At 45.9% G+C, this 19,677-nt stretch overlaps 1 pseudogene; it reads right to left on the bottom strand.

The window, feature by feature from the left end:
• Positions 1–1,353: 1,353 nt before the first annotated feature.
• On the bottom strand, positions 1,354–1,449 carry LOC123935686 (annotated as a pseudogene).
• Between the last annotated feature and the right edge of the window lie 18,228 nt (positions 1,450–19,677).

Genomic DNA, 19,677 nt, shown 5'->3' on the forward strand with positions numbered 1-19,677 from the left:
AGGAGAGGTGGAGCAGGGGCGCTGGTTTAAAGGAAAATGCTCTTCGGTATTGGATCAGCTTCCAAGTTCATCACAGATGGGCCGTATGCCTGTTCATCAGTGTCCTCCTGACTGCATGGTCCTTGGAGAGCACTATTGTTTGACCTTTGACATATTTGCACATTAGCTCTAATTTCATTTAAAATACAACCAAATGTGGGCTAAGAGGGTCTACACATCATCTCCTATTCATTTCCAGAGACCAACTCTTAGTCCAAGTCACCATGAGAACAGAGGCCATGTGATCTCCGAGTCCTACTTACCTTTCTCTGAAGATTAGGCCAAAGTTTTGTAATGAATCTTCAAATACTAATTTATAGTCCTGTTCATCTTAGACCAACACACACACACAACTGTCCTCCTAGGACCTTCGCTGACATTGTAGAGAAAAGAGTACTGGACTTGAAGTCGAATTATGTGGGCCCAACCTATGACAGTCTATTTCTTGGTCCCAGATCGTCCCTGAAGCTCGGTGTCCTCATCATTAAAATGGTAAAAATAATATCTACCAGGAAGCATTGTTATGAAAATCAAATGCAGTTGGTGCGAAGGCTCTTGATGAAGTATTTAATGAAGTACAGACATAAATATTTATTATTACTTCGTGAAGGATCTAGGCAGTTTTGGGGACCTACACCATTAAAAGTAATTAGTGTGAAGAGAGTCCCTAAGATGACAAAGGAACAGGTACATAGGGAACAATAAGAAACCATAGAAGTGTTCTTGATCCATAAAAACCTCAGGGGTACCCCACAAGTTGCAGATAAGAAGACCGAGACACTGAATTTTACAAGGTCCAACACACCATGGGGGACAACACTGACTCTAGAAACCAGTGGAATGCTTGTTGTGTGATAAGACAGAGTTCCAAAGGATTAACAAAAAGTGCCTTAAACTATCGTCTTAATGTACCTACAGACGGTCATCTGCACCACGTTGCTTTTCTAGTTGATACGGTGCACGTCACATGCCTCCTCATCATTCACAACCTCAAAACTCCTTAGATTGTGAGGTCCTTAAGAAGCGTGTGTGCTGTAATACGGTGTATACCTTAGACAGCTTCAACACAGTTCCACGATTAAAGCTGGAATTCAGATAAAATTTGCTCAATGAATTAATCTATTGGTTCCCATTTCTTAGGAATACCTTCTGAATGTATAACCCGTTAGCTCTTGTCTTTTTCCAAAGCTTTACCTTAAAGTGAATGGTTATTTATTGAAAGTTTCGCTTATATGACCATCGGTAGATATATTAAGAGGATACCTGTTCCTTCGTCATCTTAGGGACTCTTTCCATACTAATTACTTTTATTTTAAAAATATGTAACACTTTGCAAATTGGCGTGTTATCCTTGCACAGGGCCCATGCTAATCTCTGTATCATTCCAGATTTATGGCTGCCAAAGCAAGCACCACACTAACTACTTTTAATGTTTTAGGCCCCTCATTTAGGGGCGACCTGGAGGACCAGTGTGTGCTGATGGGTGAGAGTTGCCTGGCTGGGGACAGCAAGCAGAGCGGTGGGTTTTTTTTTTTTTTAAAGACTTTATTTATTTGACAGACAGAGATCACAAGTAGTCAGAGAGGCAGGCAGAGAGAGAGAAGGAAGCAGGCTCCCTGCTGAGCAGAGATCCTGATGCGGGGCTCGATCCCAGGACCCTGGGATCATGACCTGAGCCGAAGGCAGAGGCTTTAACCCACTGAGCCACCTAGGTGCCCCAGAGCAGTGGATTTTTGCTGGAACATTCTGGGAGGTAAGGAAAACAAACACAGTAATTCAAAGCGCATTCCATCAAGTAGTCTAGGTGGGTGAGAACCACATCTAAGATACTTTCTATTATCACTGTATTTGCTATTACACATTAAAATCTTTTAGAAAATGTATATTATGACTGGGATAGATAGCCACAAATTTGGAGGGCCTGACATTTTCATCCATCTTTCTTTTTTTTAGATCCTTTGAGAATCCTCTCCTCTCTTCTACCTGGTCCCTCACAGGGGAGGAAGTCCAAGTCAAGTTTGACCAATCATGGTGCATTACACTAGACATGGTGATTGGTTTCAAGATGAGCATGGGGACCATACCAGACCAACCAGAGTCATTTTCACACAGAGATCTTCAGAAAGATCAACGTTTGCCCTTGAGTTTGCTGAAACAGGAGGATGGAAATCTTGACCAGCACTTAGAGGGTGACAGAGATTGTCTCCTGACCAAACTGTAGTTAGGCTCCTCTGAACTCTTCTCCACTAGGCCTACAACCTTGACCTTCCATGTCCATCCTGTCCTCGCTGGGCCTGCACAGCCCAGGTTTGGCAAGAATCCTGCTAACTCGGTTTCTAGAGAATCCCTGCCCCCACCTGGTATTTATCCGATGAAGTTCCTCATCTACCTACTGATGTCTAAGTCCTTGGCCTGCCTTTAACCCCTCTACCCTTGGTGTCTTTTCTGAGTAGGTTTCCATCCACTGCCCCCCTCACACTACTCTTTGGCTATAAATCTCCACCGTCCTTGTATTTGGAATTGAGCCCGGTCTCTCTCCCCGATTATGGTAGTGTTGACCCTACTGCATTCTGACACTTTAACAAGGACCAGAATAATTCTTTCCTTTAAAGGGGCTGACAGAACTCATCAGAGCTGAGAGCTGGGGAGGCAAAGCACTGACCACATTCGAGACCAAGTGCTTGAAGCCAGATGCATCCTTGGACTGTCCGGTTACGCGAGCCAGTTATCTCCTGTTTACTTAACTTTGATGGTGTCAGGCTTCTCTCCCTTGCCCAATAAACGCAGCAAGTCCTTATCGCTTTGAGGATACTTGACTTAGACTAACTGTGTACAGTGGTATTAAAAGTAAAAATCCAAGACAGCCCGGATTTTCCCCTGCCTCCTCTCTCAGTGGCAATAGGAGTAACAGTAGGTGTTTCTTGTGGGTATTTTATTCTTTCCGAAGTTAACATTTTTAAAACACCTGTTGTGAGGCAAACACCACACTAGCTTTATATATGTGATTTTATCTAGTTCCGCCTCTCAAAGAAGTCCTTATTATACCTAATACGCAGATAAGGCAACTGAGGTCCAAGGTGTTTTAACGAACCTTGGTATGTCTGTCACCAAAGCATACGTTCTTTCTTCCATACGTCTCGAGATGCACTTTGATAAGGAACTTTTTTCTTGACAAAGAACGTTGTTTCTTTTTGGTTTGACTTTACAAAAATCATGGCGAATAGGTACCAACCACCTCATACTATTCGTTGGTTAGTTTCTTTACACACAAGCAAATATCACTAGAAAAGAATGAAACGATCTTAAATTTACCACACTTAGTTTCTGCCCTTTCTTCAGATACAATACAGTATTTATCTAATGGTGTGAAGGGGAGCCTCGATAGTGCAGACACTAAAGAGTCCCTGGCAAATTCTACGAGGTCACTAGGCTTTTACTGCCTCAGTGTAGTGCGGTAGAAGCAGCCCCAGGTGTAGACATTTGCACAGCCCAGGTTCAGCACTTCACAGCTGTCCCACGAAAGCACTTTGACTAAGTCTCTCTTTTTTTTTCTTTAAAGATTGTATTTATTTATTTGAGAGAGAGAGAGAGAGAGAGAGAGAGAGAGAAGTAGGAGGGGGAGGGGCAGAGGGAGAAGCAGGCTCCCCGCTGAGCAGGGAGCCTGATGCAGGGCTTGATCTTGGGACCCCAGGGATCATGACCTGAGCCAAAGGCAGACGCAGAACGGAGTGAGCCACCCAGGCGCCCTACTTTGACTAACTTTCAAACTGGACAAACAAGATTTCCATTTTAGGGTTTTTTATTTGTTTGCTTTAGTTTTTTTTTTTAAGATTTTATTTATTTATTTGACAGAGAGGGAGAGAGAGTGAGAGAGGGAATACAAGCAGGGGGAGTGGGAGAGGGAGAAGCAGGCTTCCCACTGAGCAGGGAGCCTGATGCGGGGCACCATTCCAGGACCCTGGGATCATGACCTGAGCCCAAGGCAGACGCTTAACGACTGAGCCACCCAGGCGCCCCTGCTTTATTTTTTTTAACCAAAAGTCTTTTCAGCTCAGTTGGGAAGGAGATAACAACCACTGTGATACCTTCGTGAAACCCCTGGAGCCCTAAAGCAGTAAGTTTCACAACAAGATACCGAAATTATGTTCCCAGTCTTAAATCAGAAAGAAGTTTCTTTTAATCTAGCTGGGTTTCTAAAAAAAAAAAAAAATGAGTAATTCCTTCTCCTTTGAGCCAACGTGTCTTTAAAAATAGTTCTTTCATATTTTTCCTCCAAGAGAAAAGAGCTCATGTATATTACCTCACAAGAAAGCTATATTCTTCTTGTTTTCATAAGTAATATCTACACAAAAATCAAAACGTACCACTGTTGTTAGTGTTGCCAGATAGTCTGACTTGAGACTGTGAGTGAAACATTCTTCAGATGACAGCGTAGCTTGTTAAACCTCAGAGGAGGTCTTCTAGTTGATTCTGGAAGGGCTGAACACAGCATTTAGCATGGTGTCTTACATGTATGACCCACTCAATAAATGAACAAGGGAGACTCCGGTAAATTGTGGGTTCAGATCGAGAAAAAGTCACAGAGAGATACATCAGACAGACTTACGTGATGATTGCAATCCCAAGGTATAATTTCAGACACACAATATCACAAGATCTGGCAACACTAACTCATTCATCTGTGGCATTGAGTGGGTTGTTATTTACAACTGTTTCTGGTTTCTTGAAAAACAAAGTAAAACAAATCAAATCAAAACAGTCCTCGCCCATAACTGGCTTTTGCAATCATAAATATTTCCCAATAATAATGTGGTGTTAAAGTTGCGAATTAGAAATGTAATATTGAAAATGATTTATATCTCTCTTTCCTTCTGCTTCCCCTCAATACCATTCTATCCTTTGCAAAATCAAAAAGTTTAAAAGCATATTTCAAGCATGTTTTAGTGTGCATCAATTCTGGGGATAAGCCAAGGGTCCATTAATCACTCCAATATGCAGTTCTAACATAAAACAAGAACCAAACCCCCTCTCTTTAAAAAAAATGGATTTAATTTTTTTGAGCAGTTTTAGGTTCACAGCGGAATTGGGTGGAAAGTAGAGAGAGTTCCCATATCTCCCCGCCTCCACACGTGCAGGGCCTCCCCATTATCAACACCCCCGTCCCCCAGAGTGGGACATTTGTTACAACTGATGGATCTGCACCGACACGTCATTATCATCCAGAGTCCATAGTTTACATTGGGGTTCACGCTTGGTGTTGTACATGCTATGATTTTGACAAATATATAAGGACACGTATCTACCTTTTTAACAACATACAGACTAGTTTCGCCGGCCTGAAGATCACCTGTACTGTTGTCCCTGCCTCTCCCACCAGCCTCAAGAAACTACTGGTCTTTTTATGGCCTCACGATTTTGCCTTTTCGAGAATGTCTTATAGTTTGAACAAATTCCCTTTAAAACTACACCAGCGTTGTCAATAATACATGCAATTGTTTTATGAGTACATATAAAACCAAAAACCATTTCTACTTCTCTGCTTGCTAAAAGTTTCAATCATATTGGAGGGGTTAGCCATGTTTTTGGGGAGGGGTATTCAGTCTTAAACCCTCATTTTTGTTTCCAAAATCGAGACCAAATTGGTTTCGAAATGAATGTCTAGCTTAGAAATGTAAGATTTTTTTTAATAAGGAAAAAATCAATTACAGTTATTGATTTAAGAGGTTAAAAGAGGGGACGCCTGGGTGGCTTAGTTGGTTGAGCAGCTGCCTTCGGCTCAGGTCATGATCTCAGGGTCCTGGGATCGAGTCCCGCATTGGGCTCCTTGCTTGGCCGGGAGCCTGCTTCTCCCTCTGCCTCTGCCTGCCACTCCGTCTGCCTGTGCTCACTCTCTCTCTCTCTCTCTGACAAATGGATAAATAAGATCTTTAAAGAAAAAAAGAGGTTAAAGGAGAAATATTGTATAATCATGTCAATAGATGCATAAAAAGCCTTTTAAATAAAATTCAGTATTCATAGTAAAAAATCTTGGTAAACAAGGATTAGAACAAAATTTCTTTAATGTTTTGTAAGGAATATTTATAAAGAGATTATAGTAAATTGCACACATGATGATATGTTAAATGTATTCCTTTTAAAATCAGGTGTAGGGGGTGCCTGGGTGTCTCAGTGGATTAAGCCACTGCCTTCGGCTCAGGTCATGATCTCAGGGTCCTGGGATCGAGTCCCGCATCAGCCTCCCTGCAGGGAGCCCGCTTCCCCCTCTCTCTCTGCCTGACTCTTTCTACTTGTGATCTCTCTCTCTGTCAAATAAATAAATAAAATCTTAAAAAAATAAATAAAATCAGGTATAAGAAAGTTTCTTACTGTCAGTAGTTCTATTCGTCATGTATTAGATATACTAGCCAGCAAACTTATCACAGGAACTGAAAGGGAAGAAAAAAGAACTCTTATTACTCACAGACAATATGATTATCTATGTCGAAAACTCCAGATCATTATGGATAAATGTTTGGGATTGCTGAATACACAATACACACACTCACTGGATAGAACACATGACTCTCGGTCTTGGGGTTGTGAGTTTGAGTTGAGGTACAGATTACTTAAAACAAATTAAAAGAAATAAACACACGAAATCAACTGTCTCATTTTGCCAGTCACCAATAGAAAAAGAAAGAAAGGAAACATTACCATGGCTTCAAAAATTTAAAGTATTGGGGCACCTGGGTGGCTCAGTGGGTTAAAGCCTCTACCTTCGGCTCAGGTCATGATCCCAGGGTCCTGGGATTGAGCCCCACATCGGGCTCTCTGCTCAGCGGGGAGTCTGCTTCCTCCGCTCTCTCTGCCTGCCTCTCTGCCTACTTGTGATCTCTCTCTGTCAAATAAATAAATAAAATCTTTTAAAAAAATTTAACGTATTGAGGAATAATTTCCACAACGTTTTAAAAAAAGAGTTTAGATATTTATTTGAGCGAGAGTGAGAGCAAACCAGAGAGAGAGCACGAGCCAGTAAGAAGCAGAGGGAGAAGCAGATTCCCTGCTCAGCCCCTCCGCCCCTCCAATGTGGGGCTTGATCCCAGGACCCTGGGGTCATGACCTGAGCTGAAGGTAGACGCTTAAACAACTGAGTCACCCAATAGCCCCTCCACCGAGCTTTCTGGAAATAATTACAAAAATTTGCTGAACGTCACTGAAGACTACTAAAATGGAGACTCATACCATATTCATAGACATGACCACAGGTATCAGTTATCTCTTACTGCACAACCAATTACCCCACACTTTGTGGCACCAAACGACAAATATTTGCATCTCATTGTTCCCCTAGATCAGGTGTGTCAGGGCAGCTCAGCTGGGTGGTTCTGGCTTGAAGGCTTGGTGAGGCGGCCGTGGCCGTCAAGAAGTCAGCTGGGGATGCTTGACTGGGGCTGGAAGACCCACTTCCAAGCTCACTCACATGGCTGGTGACTGAAGACCTCAGTTCCTTACCACATGGGTCTTTCCACGTGGCATCCTGGCGCCTGGCCTCCCACAGCCTGAGAGATCGAAAAGGGAGAGTCTCTGAAGTTATGCACCGTCCCTTCTGCTTTTCTCTATTTATTGGAAACAAGTCACTAAGTCAAGCCCACACTCAAGAGGAGAATTCATTTCAATCTTTTGAAGGGAATGCCGAAGAATTTTTGGACATCTTTTAAACCAAATACTCCATATCATAAAAATATCACTTGTCTACCATTTGACCAACAGATTGAATGGATCCCTTTGCCTTGTTTTGGCATGTACTTTTTTCTTGACAATTAGAATTATAAGAGTTTTTTAATTAAAGTATAGTTGACACAATGTTGCACTATAGAAGAATCATAAAAAATCAATATTTAGCAAAACGAAATAACATTTATACAAATATAGGTGATCAAAAAGTACAAGCCAGAAATCATACAAAGTTCTGGGTAAGATTTACCTCCAGAGCAGTGGTTGTCAACCAGGGGCAGTTTTGGCTCCCAGGGGACATCTGGCAATATCTGGAGGCATTTTTGGTTTTCACGTCGGGGAAGGTGCCATTGGCCTTCTAGTGGGTAGAAACCATGGACGCTAATGAACATTCTACAGTGCACGGGACAGGCTCCTACAGGAAAGAACGATCTGCTTGTCAATATCAGTAGTGCTAAGGTTGAGAAACCTCAGGAAAGGGAGTGGGTTTGGGATGGGACATGTAGAGGACAAAGTCGTGGTGATGTTCATTTTCTAGAATTCTTTCAGTAATGCAAACATGAGAATACATTTTATAATGATTTAAAAGACAAACATAACATAAATATTCTTTTGAGTTTTCTCGGTAATTAATAAACACAATAAAGAAGAAAAACTATTGAATCCACAGACCTTTGGACTCCTTAGACCAGGATGGCCGGGACTGAACTTCCTGTTTCAAACCATCGGATAAAGGGCGGAGCCACATAACGCTCCAAGTTTTCTTTTTCCTAAGATAAAAGCCCGCCCAGAGCATCTCCTTAGACTCTTGGCATTTTATTGAGAAGGAAAACAGCTCCTCAAGATTAATTACATTGGGAAGATGACCTTAAATGCAGACCGCATTGGCGAACCCTGACAAACCTCTTAACTTGCTGATTTGTAAGTCACTGTCTTTCCAAATCTGCTGGCCGTAAGTCATCGTTCCACCTCCTCATAGGGAGGGTCAAAAGAGTCAATCCAGCAGTGAGGCCGAGATCTTTTAGCACTGGAAACCTCAAGTGGGCAGAGGCCTCTGAGATGTCATGGCCAAGGCACCCCATTAGCTGACTTCGGCCCTCCCAGAGCTCACTGGCAGAATGATTCAGCGTCAACCAGGGGACACTGGGCAGGTGAAAGCAATTCACCGTGAGCCCAAAGCCCAGACCAATCGGATTCTCAAGGGGCGGGCCTAGGGCCATCTCTAGCCTCGTTCTGAGCTCCCACATAAGTTCGTGGTTACCCCCGGCTTTAAATGAATGAAAATGAAGTCTTCCGTGATTAAAAACAAATGCTCTGTTTGGGGCCACGGTTGCAGAGAGCTAAAGCCTGCTATGTGTATCTTATACCAGAATGAACTGGAGGAGACAGACTAAGAGATGGAATTTAAGGAAATATGTGATCTTTTTCACTTTTAGATTATGCTCTGATTTCCCCCTCAAGCATGTAGTTGAATTTCACACATGATAACAATATTTTTCCTTGCAGCAGATGGGGTCTTTTATGAAAGGGGGTTTGCACCTTATTTTGTCTTGTCTACGTCTAAAAATGATACATAAAAACTCCAAATGTGAGCAATTCGCCTAAACTCTGCCAACCCTTTGTGTTTTAAAATAGCCAACCAGGAGGCAGTCGGATTATTTGAGCCTTAAAAGTGTGTAATGACCCCCATTACGGAAATTTGAGATGCTGTCCAATCTGAGAGGGCCCTCATTTTTTTTCCTTTTTTAATGGCCCAGTGCTAGCTTTGGGGACAGAAGGATGACATGTGAGTCCAAATGTTGAGCCAAAAACCACCTCAAGACAAGCTGGAGTTTGCTCAGCCTGACTGAGCATGACTGCCATTCCCGCAGCTGTGGCCTCTATCTTACATGAATCTTCTCCAGGATTTCAGCAGAGTTTTGGAAAGCTAAATACAGAAAAGATTTATAAATATTTTATAAATATATAAAAGTTTAAAAAGAGGGAAGGATTTCTTTCGGAGGCAGCCGTAATGCTTGGGAAAATTCTCGGGTGGTACAGTGACGGAGATTTAGGAGGTCCCCACCCGGGATCTGAAGGACAAGAATGTGATGGAAGGAAACACTGGTGTTGGGAGGATTCTGTCTCACCAGTTATCTCCCTGCGTGCTCCCAGACCTTTCCCGTCCTCTCTCTCGGGCGGGTCTCCCAGCTCGTGACCTGAGCCTTTCAGCCCCGGAATCCCGGGGTCCCCTCCCCGGCCAGCCTCTGCGATCCCGGCCGCTAAGGACGTTGCATCCGCCGGAGCGTCCTGTCTCCCGCTTCCCCGTACGCCAAGGTCGGCGTGAAGCTACACGTCGCACCGATCCGCCCTAGCGACGGGCCCAGTCAGCCCAGGCTGCGCAGCCGCTGCAGGGACCGGGGCGCAGCTCGGCGTGGGGCGGGGGCCCTGTGCGACCGGAACGCGAGATGCGGCTGCAGGGGGCCGGTCCGTCCCTCTCTCGGGCTTAAGGACGGGTCGGTGCCCACGGGAAACGGTGGCTGAGCGGGACGGTGCCCCCGGGCGTCCCAGGGAGAGTCGAGAGCGCGCGCGTCCCCCGGGCTGGCCCAGGATGGCCCTCCCTCCCCGCCCGCGAGCGAGCGTGAGGACGCTCTGTCCTCCCTCGTGCCCTGGAAGCGGGACATAAGTGTCCCCCGTGGAGGTCCCCGCCTTGTCCCGGGAGGAAGGGGGACGTCCTTCTTGCCAGACGTGGGGAAGTCGAGGCCTAGAAGGTCGCGTAAGCAAACCGGCTACTTCTCCACGAATTTGCTACTCCAAGCCCCAGCTCTCGTCAGTTCTTCATGGATTTATGGTTTCTTTGTCTAAAAGGTATAGAAGTTGCTTGCCTTGGTCCCTCTTAGAGTCGTGCATTTCTATGGGCTCCCTCAGGTACAAAACTGGATCTGGTTTTCTCTGTTAATGTGTCTCCTGTCAGTGTCATGATTACACCAGCCGGAGAACCGGGAAGGGAAGACGGGCAAAGTTTTCGGCCCTTACACTCAATTGTATTAGTTATCTACTGCCCTGCAACAATATTGCCATGGGCTCAGGAACCTAAAACCGCGCACATTTACTATCTCGTGGCACAGCTAGCTTGGCTGGTGCCTCTGCAAGGCTGCTGTAGGGCGTTGACCAGGGTGACTGTCCCAGCTGAGGCTCACAGTCCCCTTCCCAGCTCCTGCAACACGGTCCTGGCAGGTGTCAGACTGAGGCTGCATTTTCGCCCGCGCAGCTGGACACCAAGCCAAGTGTCCGTTTCCTTAAGCAGCGCTGCCCAGGGCAGGTTGCCTCCTCAAAGCCAGGAAGAAGAGAGAAGCTTCCAGCAGGCTGGGCGCCGCAGTCACGTAGTCACATACGTGTAATCACGTTTCTCCTGTCACCCCTGCAGGTCACAGGTCCCACCCACGCTCAAGCGGAGGGAATGACACAGAGCGTGAACGCCAGGAGGTGGGGATCGTGGGGGGGAGCACCGTAGAGTGTGTCTACCACGCCGGGCCCCCCTAGGTTGGTCTAATTGATTAATTAGTTCACTTGACTGGGCATTAACCATAGCTTCACCTCGTATCGGGTAGTGGTGCGTGCAAAAACCCAAACAAAACAAAATAAAACAAAACAGAAATAAAACCAAAGCCCTGGTCTCTACCCACATGAGCGAGGGGGCCGGCTTGCTCCCCCAGTTCGGTCCTGCTCTCCTGTGCGCGGCCCTTCGTCCTGGCACGGGGAGCTGGGGCTGAGCCTGGGTTCCGCGCTCCCCTCCACTGGGGCTTCTGGGATGCCTGGGGGGTGCCCCGGCCTGAGTGTGGTCGCCCGGTGACCTCCCAAGCTTGCAGCTCCTCCTGCTTGCCCAGCAGCTTCCAGTGGTCTTAGAGCTGCTTTGCGACAAGGAGAGGGGCGCTGCTTGCGAGTCTGAGACCTGGAGAGCTGGTGCGCGCAAAGCTCGCTGCGGAAGTCCCCGGAGACACAGGCAGAGCGCTGATAGCACCGCCCTGATGTAAGATCTCGAATTTCAGTGTTTCAGGGGGCCTTCTGTTTTCTGCCTGAACTCTGACCCATCCCTACCTAAAAATCAATTGCCCAGTTTTGCTTATCACTCCAAACCTGTCTTTCGATTTCCCTGATGTGTGCGTTCTAGTTGATTCCTTAGACCAGCCTCAGCAGCGCTGACATTGGGGCCAGATAATTCTCTGTGGTGGGAGCTGTTCTGTGCATTTGGGATACCGTGATTTAGAAGAAACGCATATATTTGGTCATTCAGGTGGCCAAAATGTATTTCTCATATATCTGGTCTTCATCCATGGCCCCTGCCAAAACCCTTGGCATTTCCCTCCACAGGGAGCATCTTTTATTCTGATATTTGCTCTCTTGTCCTCAGTTCTGGAAATCCCTCCAGAGCCACTGAGGTGGAATGAGCATCTTGCTATTCCTAACACGCCCCTTCCCACCACAACCGTGTTGACATTAGTGAGGTGACTTGGAAAGCACCTAAGGCTGAGGGTCGGTTGTCAGGGGAACCAACCACGTGATTAGAGGAGCCTGCGGTCCCACCCCCTGACTTCCGAGGCAGGCAGAGGGGTTACAGGTTCACCCAATCACCAATGGCCAGTGACTTAAACCATCACACCTGGGTAATAAAACCTCCATAAAAACCCGAAAGGAGGGGGTCAGACGGTCTCCGGACTGGGGAATCAGAACACTTCTACATGTCACTGTGCCTGGCCCCATGCTCCACAAGGACAGAAGCTTCTCTGCTCAGGACCGCACCCCGTGTGACTCTTCATATGGCTGTTGATGCGCATCCTTTAAGAGCCCTTGTGATAAATCAGTAATGTAGCAAGGAAATGGGTTTCCTGAGCTCTGTGAGCCATTCTAGCAATTTATTTGAGAGAAGGAACCCAAGCACGGGGGCATGAAAACCTCTGATTTAGAGCCAGTTGGTCAGAAGTATGGGCAGCCACCTGGGTTTGTGAGAGGCATCTGAAATGGAGGGCAGTCTTGTGGGACTGGGCCCCTTGCCTGTGGATCTGATGTTGTCTCCGGGTAGACAGTGTTCAGGATTGGGTTAAATTCTCGACTTGTTGGTGTGGGGAAGCCTACACACACACACACACACACACACACACACACACACACACACACAGGAATTGGAATCGGGCCCTGGAACCTCTAAGAACATCTGAAAATGCTAGCAGCCTCCCTGGCCTGTTTTCCCACTAGATTCCAGGGGGACCCTCTCTCCGGGGTGAAAACACATGATGTCTCCAGACATTGCCAAATGTGTACTGAGGACAAGCTGCCCCTGGTCGGAAACCTAGCCGAACCTGGGCTCCGTGTTTCCTGCGTGGCTCTGTAAGCGATCGGGTGGGCGACGGGACTGCAGGGCTCCCCGCCTCCGCTATTGCACTTGAAACTTCCTGGTGGGACACCTTGTCTGTCTCAACCAGTGCCCATAACTGGTTTCAAAAAAGGTAAAAAATAAGAGTAGTAATAAAGGAAAGTGCTCCCACTAAGAACAGTTTTAATCAGAATCATCTGTTCAGGGGCACCTGCGTGGCTCAGTGGGTTAAGCCTTTGCCTTCGGCTCAGGTCATGATCTCAGGGTCCTGGGATCGAGCCCCGCATCAGGCTCTCTGCTCAGCAGGGAGCCTGCTTCCCACCTCCCCTCCCCCCCGGCCCGCCTGTCTCTCCGCCTACTTGTGTTCTCTGTCTCTCTCTGTGTCAAATAAAATCTTTAAAAAAAATCTGTTCAGTCGTATTATACAGCATCTCCTTCTTTATTTTTTAATTACAATTTATTTGATAGAGAGAGGGAGCACGAGAAGGAGGAGGGGAAGAGGAAGCAGCAGACTCCCCGCGGAGCAGAGAGCCCGGTGCGGGGCTCGATCCCAGGACCCTGAGATCATGACTGGAGCCGAAGGCACACACTTAACTCACTGAACCACCCACGTGCCCCAAGCAGCAGCTTCTGCAACAGAAAGACAAATCTCTACACCACTCAAGTCGCCACCAGTTACTAAAAGCAAGGACACAGTACCCCACCCGTCTCAAGTGACGGCGAAGGGTGGATGCCTGGAAGGGAGACATGTTGACATGTTGACAACTAGAAGCAGCAGTTACTTAAAAATAACGTGGAATGGGGCCTTCTTAACTCCAGTCTATAATAATGAGGAATTTTACTGTGGTCTCTGCCTCTTCCCGCCATGTACAGCCCCTGCAGATAGAGGAAGGAGTTGTGGCAACTTGGAGACATTTCACCCTCCCTGGCGACACAGAAGACCAGCCACTCCAACAGAACCACAGTTGAAATTCACGCTTTTATTTGGCCAGAGTAGAATGTGAATTTTTTAAAAAAGATTTTATTTATTTGACAGGCAGATATCACAAGTAGGCAGAGAGGCAGGCAGAGAGAGAGGAGGAAGCAGGTTCCCTGCCGAGCAGAAAGCCCCATGCGGGGCTCGATCCTAGGATCCTGGGATCATGACCTGAGCCGAAGGCAGAGGCCCCAACCCACTGAGCCACCCAGGCGCCCCATAGAATGTGAATTTTTATGTGTATTATAATCTCACAAGTCTTCTATATTCTTTTGAGAGTAGAGATGTGTTGTAAATCAGCATCTAAACTCTGCGGCTTTATAAATCACAGAATTACTTAATGAATTTCCGTAATAATTTCCACCTCCAACAACAGCGCTTCCGGTGCAGATTGATTGATTACTTCTTTCTTTTTTTCTTCCTCTCTCCTTCCCTTCCTTCCTCCTCCTCTTCCTTGTTTGACATTCTGATCTTCTTATTTGACAAGATTCATTTTGTTTCTCTGAACTGGACATTTACATTTTTATCCCCAGAATGCTAATATCAGAGATTCTCAGCAAACTAAGACAAAATGCAAATTGACTTTGCATTTTGCTGAAGGTAGGGTGATGGGAGGGGAATCCGCGATCCAACACCTGTGTGTAGTTTCAGCCCCAACTAATCCACCTCCCAAAGGCGCCGGGAAGTGATGGGTTCTATAAGCGTTAGCGAAAATGGTCCTGGAGATTTCCTTTGCGCAACTCTTCTAGGGTCTTCTTGGAATGCCTCCAAGGGTTTCAAAATGACTATAAAAAACACGAAGGCATAAAAGACACCAAACAATTTTGGAACCCAGTGTAATCCTCTCAAAAACATGACTAGCCAAAGCCCATGCAGGCGGCTTGGAGAGAAGGCTGTGTTTGCCTTGGGAGGGTGAGGGGGGTACAGACCTGAGATTGGGGTGTGGGGAGCGCTCCTCATCCGGGTTCTCAGAGCCCTTGCTCTTCTGTGTCCAGCTCCCTGTGGGGGCACGGATCTGGGTTTTCTCTCCCTGTGTGTCACGTGTTTTGCTTCCTGTTTTTATACATCTTCAGACTCACCTGTGAAGAAGGTGGTTGGTCAGGGGACTTGATCTACACATTTTCAGATCATTCCCAGGAAGGGCCTCCTCTGTCTCTATCCAGGGTATGGCAGTCACTGAATTTTTCCTTTTCAAACACGCTGCCATGGATTACAAAGAGCTTATATTGCCTCAGTTTCTTTTGCTAGAAAATAATAAAAAAAAATAGATGATGTTAAAAATTGTTTTTAGAACTTCTGACTAAGTGCAGTTTCCAAAGTGTTTCACTTGGCATTGAATTTTATGGGGTGCATCCATTATTCGTTCCTTTATTCAACTCATTGAAATCTTTTGTTTGCAAAATTATTGGAAAGACTTTGTTGAGGTTCTGATAATAGGGCACGGATCGCATCAACAGTGGGATTCCGAGATAGGAGTATAACACTGTCCTGTCTGCTAGGCTTTCTTATCCATTAGGGGAGTCAGAATCATAAATGCCCTTGAACACCATCAGGAGCTCAAGGCCAGGGGCTAGGGCTTTGGTGCTCAAGCAACATCTCTCTCTCTCTTTTTTTAAGATTTTATTTATTTATTTGACACAGAGAGAGAGATCACAGGTAGGCAGAGCAGCAGGCAGAGAGAGGGATAAGCAGGCTCCCCACTGAGCAGAGAGCCCGATGTGGGGCTCAATCCTAGGAACCTGGGACCATGACCTGAGCTGAAGGCAGAGACTTTAATCCACTGAGCCACCCAGGTGCCCCGCAACATCTCATCAGGAGGATGTCCTTACAAATCAGGCTCAAGTGGACAAAAAATTGTCAAATATAAAGATACCACCAAACTAACAGTCTAAAGTTTGGAAAATGGGTCCCAAGAAAGCCCAAGGGAGACAAAAACCAAAAAGATAAAAACAAAAGAAAATACAAAAAAAAAAAAAAACCCAACCCAAAACCAAAAACCCCAGTAGGAAGAAGGGAAGATGTTGAAAACTCAGACTGACTTCCTTGAGGCAGAGAGTCGGACCTAATGCTGTTCTCTCGGAAAGTTCCATTGGCATAACCGCCATCACGCCCCTAGTCTGAATTAAGGTCCTGACTGTGTTCGCTCATCCAAAGAGAGGCCAATTACTGATCTGGAATAAAGCAGCCTCAAAGGCGAACTGATTAGCCCACTAGGGTCTATAATGCAGCCACTGGGCTCACAGCGCCTCGGTCAAGCAACGCGCTGGGACAAATAAATCAGGATCTGTTTCTACACCCCCTACCAGCCGGACTCGGCGGGGATCCCAGCCCTGAATTCATCATCCCACTCATGGAACTAAGTGTCTGTGTGTCCCCCGCGCTGCCTGGGCGCTCTCTCCGAGCCTTTCATCTCTCGATGGAATTACTACAGTATTCATGACCAGAGGGTGGAAAGTCGCAGGGTTTGCAGTAATTTCCAGAACACTGTCATCCCCGCAACTGTGATAAGGCCCAAATGCGTATTCCTTTTTAGCCCATTCTCTCGGATTCCCTTGAAAACCAGGCAGAGCAGCGTAGTTCAAGACTCAAATCCCTAACGTCGCAAGCGAAGAGAAACCATTTCCTTATTAGAAAAAGTTCAAGAAAAGTGAATCCCTTTTCTTCATTTTTTCCCCCCTTGGAGGCTGCACCTTTAAAAATGGCTTGGCCAGATGCCCTTTCCATTGATAGTACACGGAGAGATGTCTCTTCTGTGGAAGAAAATTTCATCACCATCAAATGTGACTTAGAGTTCCCATTTTTTCCTGCAGTATGCATAATTGGATTTCCGAAGAGTGGGCTTTGGAGGTGCAGGGTGCGGTGACACGGGGGGATTCCCCTAGCGTGGGTTGGGGTCCCGGGCTGCCCAGCCCACATGCAGGGGCGGGGGGGCAGAAGGGAGCTGGCCGCCCCATCACTCGTGGGCTCCCTGGGCCGAGGCCTCCAGTCAATTCCGGATGGACGCTCTTTACTTCATGTTTAAGTTGCTTTGCTCTCATTTCTAGGCGTCCACTTGTACTTGTCTCTTCCAGGCAATCTTTGAGGTAAACACCTGGTGTTTTATTTGAAGAGCTAGAACCGGAGCCCTCCCCCCCCACCCCCACCCCAATCCGCGTCTGCGTTTGGGCTTTGCAGCTGGAAAGCATGTTTGCGCACGTTGCGTTTTTTACCATCCAGGAAATCCTCCGGGGAATTTCGGGGGACATGTGGTACCTTTGAAGTACCACAAGCAATTTTCTCTTTCCTACTTTCCTCCGTGTTTTGTTACATTATTTTAATTGATGTATTTTGTCTGATGTATTATATTAGGAGCGCTTGAAGGATGCTATGTTTAGCATACAAGGTCTCTTATGATTCCATTTCTTCACCAAAACACAACCTCTCCGTTTTGACTCGGCTTGCTACTCCTGGCGCCGGGTTACAAGACACAAAACAACGCTTTGCATGTGGCGCGGGGAAAAAAATCACGCAGACACCCCATCTCTCACGTCCCTGCCCCAGAGCTGGAAACTCATCACCCAAATTTGTTTTAAGTTTAAAAACTCTAGTATTTATGGCCCATATTGTCTCCCTTTATGAGCTCTGCATGTCTACTTAAGACTTTGATGATAGAAATTTCTACCTACACTAGTACACAAATGTAGCATGTGGGTAGAAACACGGCTTTTACTATTTCACAAGGGAAGGGCACCCCAGTGCTGATAAAACGGACCCGACTGTCATGTAATTTAAGCCCAAGAAAGGTAGAAACAAATACCAATCCTGCTAACCTGCGTTTTTACATTGGTTTAAATCCCATTTAATTGTAATGCCTTGAAGAAATGTCCAGGAATAACCAGGATTCTCTCTACCTTGTGACTAGCTCCAGAGAAGAAAGATGAAAAAGGCTCCGTTTGCCACTAATGTTTAAGTCCCACCGATTCACGAAGTCCCTGGAAAGAAGCTTGAGAATAAAAACACATTTAGTTAAAACCATCAGATCTTGATCTGAGAAAACAGCAAAGGGAGACAGCATCAAATGTTATTTTAGAAATTATGCATATGAATGTAAATAAAAATAATTGTCTTTTCTGGCCGGTTCTCAGCATTTCTTTTAGAACTTCTGAGAGTTGCCTTTTTTTTTTTTTTTTGTGCAAGTGATACATCATTGCCCCCGCCCTTTTCCCACTTCCTTGTGCCTTTAATATTTAAATTATGTTTAAAGGAACCTAGTAACATGCATTCTCCATAAAAGCTTCAAATAATGAATTTCTGATGGTCTTCTCTCTGCTCAGGTGATCAGGGAGCCTCTGATCTTTGAAGCGCAAGCAAGAGGCCCAATCAATCAGCCCATTTATGTTCGATTTTATCTCAAGCATGTCGGAGTTACTCATCCAACCCAGATTAGGGTGAGAGAGAGGCAGGGAATTGTTGAAATTGGAACAAATAATTCTCATACATATTTTTCTCGTAATGAATGGGGTTCACAGTTTGTGCAATAGGTTGCCATGAAGTGTAGTTTGGACCACACAGCATAGAAGGTTCTGGAATCCGTGAGGTAGTTTTATGTTTACCGGGCTGAAAAATGGCCACTTCCCAGCTTGTGTTCTAACAATAGGTGTGTCTGACTCCATCTTTTCAATATATACATTTAAGGGAAATACTAGTCCTATGAGAAAACATAAAAGTTGATTTACCACAGAAATCCTCTGCTATATTATTTGCTGTAAAACCTAAGTCCACTTAGGATCCAGTGAGTCATTTGGCCCCTTCTTTAGGATTTGCTAGAATCCAGTAGACCCTTCTCGGCAGCCCAGAATTACTCATCTCTTGGACCCACTGGTCCTCTCAGTTCTCCGGGTCACCACAGCTGCAGTCTGCCCTTCTGTTGTCAAGAAGCAGAACCATTTTGGGGCGCCCGAGTGGCTCTGTGGGTTAAGCGTCTGACTCTTGCTAGACTTTAGCTCAGGTTATGATCTCTGGGTTGTGAGGTTGAGCCCTGCGTCCCCATCTGTAAACACCAACGGCCAAAGCAATTGGTTGTAGGTTGAGGCGGGTGTCCAGGAGGTCCCACAAGAGCAAAAGAAGGAACTCACCGGTCAGGGTCCCTGGTGGGAGGAAGGAAGCTGATGTGGTATGATTCATGCGGACCCCTGAGCTGTGTTTCTGTGGGAAGCCCCTTTTCTTCCTCTGCCCTCTGCTGGCGCGTTAACCCTACCCAGTCCACTACAGCAGAGGATCAGAGTTCCTGCATTTGCCAGCAGGCCAGTGATGTTTTATCAATGAGTCTGTTGTTGACCAAAACTATTGTAAGGGTAAAGTGTTCTTGTTCCGTTAAAGAGATACAAGTCTATTCTTGATTTCGCCAAAGGCAGTTCAATTTTTCAATGACTTTAAAACACAGTTCTTAAATAACTGAAAAGAGGTTAACTTTTTAAAAAATAACTTCCAGCCGGCTCCTACAACCAGCATATTAGTCAAAATAAGGCTGAATTCGTCTATATCCTCCTTCCAGGGGAATCTAAGTCTAGAAAGGCTCATTTCTGCAGGAGTGTGATGGAGAAAATATAGGCAATAATTG

Source organism: Meles meles, chromosome X (genome assembly GCF_922984935.1).
Source record: "Meles meles chromosome X, mMelMel3.1 paternal haplotype, whole genome shotgun sequence".
NCBI classification, from domain to species: Eukaryota; Metazoa; Chordata; class Mammalia; order Carnivora; family Mustelidae; genus Meles; species Meles meles.